The sequence below is a fragment of the Octopus bimaculoides genome, chromosome 10 (genome assembly GCF_001194135.2).
Source record: "Octopus bimaculoides isolate UCB-OBI-ISO-001 chromosome 10, ASM119413v2, whole genome shotgun sequence".
Lineage (NCBI taxonomy): Eukaryota > Metazoa > Mollusca > Cephalopoda > Octopoda > Octopodidae > Octopus > Octopus bimaculoides.
This window is the reverse complement of record NC_068990.1, coordinates 46975474-46984109: the sequence shown is the minus strand read 5'-3', so window position 1 is coordinate 46984109 and position 8636 is coordinate 46975474.

Genomic DNA, 8636 nt, shown 5'->3' with positions numbered 1-8636 from the left:
AGAGAGAGAGAGAGAGAGAGAGAGAGAGAGAGACATAGAGATAAATAGATAGATAGATAGATAGATAGATAGATAGATAGATAGATAGATAGATAAAAAGAGCGTGAGACGTGTAAACAAGGAAGACTGGATTGAGCAAACACGCTTCATTGCATAATACTACATTTATTTCAACTCCCTTTACCAGCAGCATGTATATATTTACATATTTCTGCCTGTATGTTCGTGCGTTTGTGCATGAGTGTTGACAGTTCAGTTTTTGAGTCGTTATTGTTTAGGCCCCAAGTTAGTCATGATTAAGCAGGCCTATGATGAAAGCTAACACAATCCTGTGTGTTTGTACATCAACGACTACACTCTTCTATGAATTCTTTATTCTAGAGAGTAGGATGTGATTTTAAAAGGAATTTGGCAGCCATTTCCACCAGGTTGGACGACCATATAAGGCTACCTTGACATTTAACACAATTGTAATGTCTACTAAACTGTACTTCACCTTGACCCTTCAACTTATGATGAGGTCTTAGAGGAGCTGTCATGACAAAGTGCGTGTCTTAGACATTTGGAGACCAGGTGTAGCCCTCATCTCTACAGGTTTTACTACAGTCAATTATTTTCAGAAAGGAAGTGACAAACAAACAAACGCCTGATCTCGGCGTGATTTGAACTCATAATGTAAAGAGCCATAAACAAATACCACAAGGCATTTATTTTTGCCCAACGTCCAAAACGATTCTCCCGGGAACAACAAAGTATAATTGGGAGTCAGGTGCTAGGTCTATTATGAAGTGTATCGAAATATTTTAAGAAGTATAAAAAAGGCTTCGTGAGAAGAATTCGACACGTGGTGTCTCATAACAACAGCATCTATATTACTGATAGCATACAGATCTCTATTGTACACATTGTCCCACTCCTATTTATTGCAATGTGTATTAATGTAGACATTCAGATTTGCACTTCATAGGGTTTCTAAATATTCTGAAATATATAATACAAGATCGCTAATGACAAAAGTTGTTTCTGTCACTGGTTATACCGCAGATTCTTTCCTTGCAACAATGCAATAATTACGTGTATTTGTATGTAAAACTGTGTATATGTGTGTGTGTGTGTGTGTGTGTGTGTGTGTGTGTGTGCGTGTATGTTTGTATGCATACCTGCGCATATGCATACACATCTGTGCATATATATGTAAGTACACACACGCATACGCGCGCACACACACACACACATGTGTGTGTGTGTATGCGTGTATATGTGTGTGTATGCGTGTATATGTGTGTGTATAGGCACGTGGCCTAGTGTTTAAGGTGTTTGGCTCACGATTGTAAGATTGTGATTTCGACTCACGGAGCGGGCGGTGCGTTGTGTTCTTAAACAAAACACATTTCACATTGCTCTGCGATCACTTCTACCCCTGACTCGTGGCACGGTGTACACCTGTAATAGTAATGTGGATTTGATGGAAGGAGTCAGCTAACGCACAGCACACACTTTTGATCTCTGTAAACAAATCATCTGCATAAGTTTTTTGCAAGAAGTTTCAGAGACCTCATGTGTCGTTTACGACCGGAGAGATCATCATACACGAGCATATACAAACACATTTGTCTCCACGTAAATAGTTGTCGATTGGCAATATGTGATAGAGCGACGCATAGTCTGTTTTGCGATGTTTGTTCCTGCTCCCTGAACTCTGTGTTCCCTTTCGAGATCGATAAATAAAGGACAAGTCTAGCGCTGAATAGCCCTCTCCTCTCTCAGCTGTTAACATCTAGGATGTTCTGCTGGGTCAAGGATGATACGGAGAAGAGGGAATCAACGGCGTGGTAATCGAAAGCTGTGATACATCCCATTAAGTCATCTTGGATTGTGAACGACACCATGATTATATATGCGTACGTGCGTGCGTGCGTGCGTGTGTGTGTGTGTGTGTGTGTGTGTGTGTGTGTGTGTGTGTGTGTGTGTATGCGCATACCTTTGTGTCTTTGACTGTCTGCCAGTACCGTTTGACAACTTGTGTTGGTGTGTCTCGTAAACTAGCAGTTCGGCGAAAGGGTCCGAGAAAATAAGTATGAGACTTTAAAAAAAGTCAGAACGACTGGGGTCGATCTGTTCGACTAAAAATCCTCCTCTAAAGCGGTGCTCCAATATGGCTGCAGTCCAATGACTGAAACAAGTATGTCTTCCGCGCAAGACATATCCTTATCTTGGGCGGAAGGTCAATGCCCTTCAAGTTTACTGGCTCTCCCAAACTCCTAAGATTAATGCCGTTGATTCCCATTCCGATTATAGAGGTTTTTTTGTGTTTTTCTTCTTTGTATATCGGATTGTGGAAGTCTATTTAATGTCTGCGCTTAACTTAATAATATGCCCAATTCCAATTTAAAATCTTGCTGCAAGTATGATATCTTCGTGTTGTAATGATGACTATATTCCAGATAGTTTTAAAGTTTTATTGGATTTTCCTTAGCCACATGGTGTTACTTCATATTAATTATATGCTCCAAACATTTCAATATGACAGCTTATATAGCGGTCTGTTTTATTTCATTTGATTAAATTCGTCAGATCTACCTACGCTCGTATAAGATTTATTAGTATATTTACATTGCGACCGTCAAATCTTGTGACGACTGCACCTTGTTATTCTTTGTTTGCCGAATATACGGGGGTATTACGATAATATTATTAATTTCAGATAAAAAATAGTTTAATCTTAATCTTACTGGAATGTTATTTTTCACTTCTAATGTTGTTTCTTGTATATTGAACAGTCGGGTAAACCTGAACGCTTGCGTCTATATCTGTGCTATATGTGCACGTGCATACACACACTATGTTAACTGTCTGCGCAGTATATAAGCTTAAACGGTGAAAGAGTAAAAGAACTGTTTTAAATTTTGTATAAAAATATACTCTACTTAATAATAATTTAACTTCCTTTATATATAACTAAAAACATTTACCACATTATTTATATATATATGTGTGTGAGTGTATGTGTGTGTGTTAAAGAGAGAGAGAGAGAGAGAGAGAGAGAGAGAGAGAGAGAGAGAGACAGAGAGGGCGAGAGAGAGTTTGTCGGATTCAATAATGTTTCATACACACACATATACAGATATATACAAATACACATTGGTTTGTATCATTCACTCGCTTCGTCAGTAGCGAGGTAACATAATTAATTCATTTTCTTTTCTTTCTTTAGATGTAGTGTTAATTAATGTTCTATGTAAATCATAGGGTGTAAATCAAAATTAAGATAAAAATGCAAATAAAAGTCAAATATTCTATATTGTATATATGCAAATACTTTTTCCCATTATCTGTTGGCGTTTCGATTTAAATACATCATCAGTTCAGATTATGCACAATAAACGAATAATTCATAATAATAATGAATTGAAGTCAACGTGAAATTCTTCAAAACCGTGTAGAGCTGGATGAACTACATTCTATACTAATTATATACAGATGTAAAAGAACTACTTTATTCTCTGGCCCATGTTACGTCATAACGTAACGAGGTAATATATTTTACCAATGAGGCAGCCTTTAAGAAGACATTTGACATGCTAGAAATTGCAGTCAAATCTCCCTCAAATAATTATTTTCTTAAATGAAGAAAGCTATGCTGGACAATGTTGTCTCTGATAACCTAAAGGACAAATGGTTACGGCTTGAACGCTTATTATTGTATCTCTGCTCACCTGAGGTGAAACAGCACCAGTATACCCTTCCCAAGCCAACGAATGGAGATTTGCGTAGTGGCTTGATTTGCTAGAAATAGCAACTAAATATAATTCAAATCTCATTGTATTATCCAACAGAATAAAAGAACATTGGATAATGTTGTCCATGATAAATTGTGCATAAAAGAAGATGCTATGCACCAGACTCAAAAACCATAGTCGTGACTCACAGGCAAGTATGACTTGGTATCATGTACTATACCTTTCTTTATTGTTTTAAATGCCTATGTAGCCGCGAGCAGACATCAATACTTTTTCGGTCCTCCCACCCTTGATTCAGTGGAAGTTCGAGGAGTGACATTTGAGTATACTGGAACAATGTGAAATTAAGTACCTTGTTTAAGGATACAGTACTCAAACAATCTAATGAATGAAACTCACGACCTTAAGATCGTAGACCCAACACCCTAATCACTGGGTCACGTGCCTACACTGCACTTGTCTGCATTGTTCAATTTAGTTCCTGATAGACAAAAGGATGAGTGGTCTCAGGAAAGCAATTTTGATCAGAGCTGGATTTATTAACCGTTTCAAGCGAAAGAAACAACTTCAATAAAGGGGTGAGGAATGATAATGCAAAAGAGATTGCGAGAGAGGAGAGGGGAACAGGGAGAGGAGAGGCGGGAGAAGAGAATTGGGAGAGGAGAACAGGGAGAGGAGGAGGGAACCTCAGGAATGTAATGGTGAATAAATATATATAGAGAACATCTAGGTGCATGTGAGTGACACGAAGGGAGAGAACTACAGCGAGAATAAGTGACAAACTGACGGAAGTGCCTCATTGTAAGTTACAGGGACGTTATGTGTATCACGTTTGGTAACTGGGATGTAGTGTGTGGGCTGATTTGTATGTGTGCGTGCGTTGGGGGGGGGCTGATTTGTATGTGTGTGTGTGTGTGTGTGTTTGTGCATGGGAATTTATGAATATATATGTCTCATTTGTGTGTATATGTGAATGCATATGTGTTAAAGTGCATACATGACTCGGTTTGTGGGAGTGCACGCTGGCGAGTATCATATGCTTGTTGGTTTTATATATGCCTATGTATGCACCTGTATGTTGTTGTGTCTGTGTTTTTGAATTTGTACTCATATTTATCTATTCTTATGTTTGTTACGTGTTTACGCGGCTGTATTCATTTTTGTCTGTACTGTTTGGTGTTTTTGAATATATGCGCCCCTGTATATGTTCATGGTTGTTGAATTTTAGTCGTATATATATATATATATATATATATATATATATTCGCTTGCGTTTTTGTATATGCTCGTGTGTGTATTGAACTTTTTCTATCTATATTGCTATGCATGTGTGTATATATGTTCATTGTGTATAGGTATATGACCTTTCTGTATTTATGATTGCTTATAAAGAATCTAACATGCGCGCAGGTGTATGACTGTGAATGCGTTCAGAGTAACACAGTCTTTCTAATATTTGTATAATTCGTGATGACTGGCTGCAGTTTCAGCCTTGGCTTCCGTAATTTCATTGACCCCATCGCAAAACAAACAATGAAAGTGACGCAGCCGGCTTCTCACAACAACTGGAGCCAATAAGTCTTGACCACAGGGATGGTTAAACGCCTCGGCAGAATAAACTTTTTTCCATACGTGCTGCGACACGTTCTTTAGCCAACCTTGCTACACCGGCCGCAAACCCGGGTATCGCTGGTTGCAGAAGAAAGAGAAATAAACAAATACAAGAGTTTGACCGTCCACTGTCAGTTTGAAGTCGGTCGCCGTCGAGACCTCAGGTGCTTTCGGACCTTGTACAGCCGATTTCCTCCGCAAAATCAGGATAACTGCGTCTCGTATGAGAAATGAGCTCTGCGAGGTGGAGTGGCTGTTGTAGCAAGTGTCGCTGGTCATTTTCCGCGGCAATGCCTTCGCAATCACGTCCGCAAGGCGTGGCTAAACACACCATTTGTTCTGGGGGTGTACACCTCGTTACTCCTCCCCATTTTCTGCTGCTTAATACCCTCCCTTTATATTCCTTTTCTTTGTTTCTTTGGTGAGGTGGCTATAAGTTTTCTTTTTCTAGGTAATTTGATCAGTTATACTTTTAAGGGTTCTTTTTTTCACTTTTCTTCCTGTAAAAGTATGTTGCTAATAAAATTTGATTCATTTACGCCTTAATTCAAAATATACAGCTATTGTACTTCAAGTACAACGACGATAGTAACTTTTCATAAAACGTAGAAAAATAATATCCGGGTAATTTGGTGGTGGTCTAAGTAGGCAAAAATTATACAGCGGAATACATGAATTTGGATAAATTATTATGCGGTGGGTAAAAGCGCGATCTGATGTTTCAGGACTAAAAGAGCGGTGAGAAGAGAAATAATGTTCATTGTTGGTTGCTTGGTTACTCTACCTTAAATAGAATTGCCCTCCTTCCTTCCCCCTTCTCTCTCACACAGTCTACTGTTATTCTACCTTCACCAATACAATTACAACTTATAATCCACCTCTTCTATCTTCACGTCTACCATTACTACTTCTCTATCACTTTCTACTCTTTTTTTCTACAACTACTTTTGCTACATCTTATCGCAACAATTTAAAAAAATTATTGCAGTATAATACTGTTTCGCAACCGGTATATAAAGGTCTTTTATTTTTCAACTAGTGTGTTACCCATCATATGATGGGTGATATTGGTAATATAGTTATAAACTGGGTGGTATCAGGTGATGTTACATAACTATAATTATTATAATATTCATGTATGCTGGCTCCATAAAACTAATTCATACTGAAAATAAAATAATATGTTGTCACTGAAAATAATATTCTCAGAGTATTACTGCATTATTGTAATTGACAGTTAAACAGTATTATTGTCATTGTTAACATATATTTATCGTGAATATCCAAAGAGAAATTTGTTTTATTTAAATTTTATTTAAATTTACTATATATTTATATTTTGAAAATTAGTATTCATTCCATTTTGTATAAATCACCAATAAATTTGAAAGAAATAATATTATAAATATTCTGTTCATGCTAATTTCCAAATATTACCCACACTAGCAAAATGATATTCCTAATATAACTCGTCACATGATAGGCAACACTCAAGCAGTTACATAGTTCACTTCTATGTTATTTTATACAAGGTCGTGACTTATTCCAGTATTTCCATATTTGTTGTTGAATTTGTATTTTATATTATAAATTTCTATCGTGTCTGCTTCTACGTGTATTTCGGAACATTGCCAATGTTGTCCACATTCTTATTTCTTGTTGTTATTGTCATTGTTTAGCCCAAGGTCTCTGATCATAAGCTTGCTCGATCAGAGCAAGCTTATGATCAAAGTCATTGCAGACGTAATATAGCTTTGATTATTGGTGATGATGTTGCTACTTGCTTCAGTTTATCTCTGTTTGACGTAGAAAGCCTCCAGGCTATCGTGGATACTGACACCGAACCATTTCGGTATTCTGCAGTCTTAACATTAACATAACTTTTTTATGAGCTATTATGTCTATATGTAGTATATATTTTTTACCATCAGATCTACCTTTCGTGTGATAATAAACCAAAATATCACATTTAACGCACTGTATAGCAGTAGTCGAGATTAAAGAACGTCGTGTCAATACGTTACTGAAGAACCAATTGAATGATTTCAAATTCGAATCTTGTATGTGTTGCTGCGTTGAGTCAGCAGTAAAAACACCTTAAATTCTCTAGAGTCAATTGAGGACCATGTGGCTGCAAATGGGTACCACATGTTAGAGTAACGGCATGGAGTAACAACCGATTGCAGCAAGTAGCATTTGTAGTGTTGAATGTTTCATTATCTTGCAGTGTTTTGTTCAGTATCGTGTAGAACATAATACTTATCCAAGGCATTCCTTTCAGGGCTCTGTTCCTACCTCACCACCCGTAAAAAAAAAACAAGAAAATGAAATAATAAATAACCTCGGAACCTGGCAGCGAGTTCAATTTTTATGCATAGATTGACTAAATTGTCAGCATTATTATATTTCTTGCATAAATTCCGCCGAGGTCTACTTTGCCTTTCATCCTTTTGGGTTGATGAAATAAGTATCAGTTGATTACTGGGATCGATGTAATCAACTTAACTCCTCCCCCAACGTTGCTGGCCTTGTGCCGAAATTTGAAGCCATTATTATTATTATTATTATTGTTAAGGCGGTGAGCTGACAGAAGAACTTGTTGAGAACTAGGGCCAATATAATCAGGTTTTGTAGAAAGAATTATTTTATTACTTGACTCGTTACAAATAGCAGTCAAGTTTCCCTCGAATTACACTCTAATGTCTTAAAAAAGACAAGTTGGATAATGCACACAGGGAAATAAAAGGGGTGATCATGAGTGGAATGCCTTTGGTCATAGGTTTAGTATTCTGAATCTGACATAGAGTTTATAAAGTTGATAGCGGAGAGCCATACGATTCACAATGCTGTGGGTCGTTTCTCGTTGAAGATTTTGTTTCCACGTAACAGATCAAGCATAGTTGAATGGCTAAGATGTCCAGTTCCCGACCATATGGTTCTGAGTTTGTTCTCATTGCGCAGCACCTTGGGCTGTTATAGACATAGCTGTAGCTTCAGGTTTATCCAGGTGCGTAGCTGAGCGGTTACAGTGCTGTACTCATGATCGTAAGATCGTGGTTTCGATTCCCAGATCAGGAGGTGCGTTGTGTTCTCTGGCAATACACTTCATTTCCCATTGATCCAGTCCACTCAGCTGTGAGATGAGGAACTCTGCGACAAACCAGCTTCCTGCTTGATCTTGGTCATTTATACGCCGTGGAAATCGAGTATCCGGCCTTAGGAGTAGTAAGCAAGGACTCAAGACAGGCCCTTAATACTTTAGATTTACCATTGACATGTGAGTGG